We start from the raw sequence: 426 nt of genomic DNA on the forward strand, positions 1-426 counted from the left end.
GAAGAGGTTGAAGACAGGGCCTATCTTATCCAAAGCATTTCAGACTCCTCTATAAAAGAATGAGTCTGAAACACTTGAGAGGAGGTATCTGTGGCATCTAAAAATGCCTATAGGTCCCAAACATAGCTCGAGATGACGATCCGTCAAAACAACAAAGCGATGAATCACTAATGACATTGCAACAAGCCCGCACGCTCACCAGCCAGCTCCAAGTGGCCCACACACTCGTCAACCGCCTCTAAGTTAACAAAATGCATGAAGCGAATCGGTGAAGTGGACAAATCAACGGAATGATGAAATATACGTAACAACAAAATAAGTCCAATCCGAACGAACCGGAAAAACCCCTGGTGGCCGAGTCATATCAAAACGACTAGCCAAAGCCAGTGGCTTGGCCCAAGGCCGAGCCACCAAATGGTAGCTCGC

Source organism: Asparagus officinalis, chromosome 8 (genome assembly GCF_001876935.1).
Source record: "Asparagus officinalis chromosome 8, Aspof.V1, whole genome shotgun sequence".
Lineage (NCBI taxonomy): Eukaryota > Viridiplantae > Streptophyta > Magnoliopsida > Asparagales > Asparagaceae > Asparagus > Asparagus officinalis.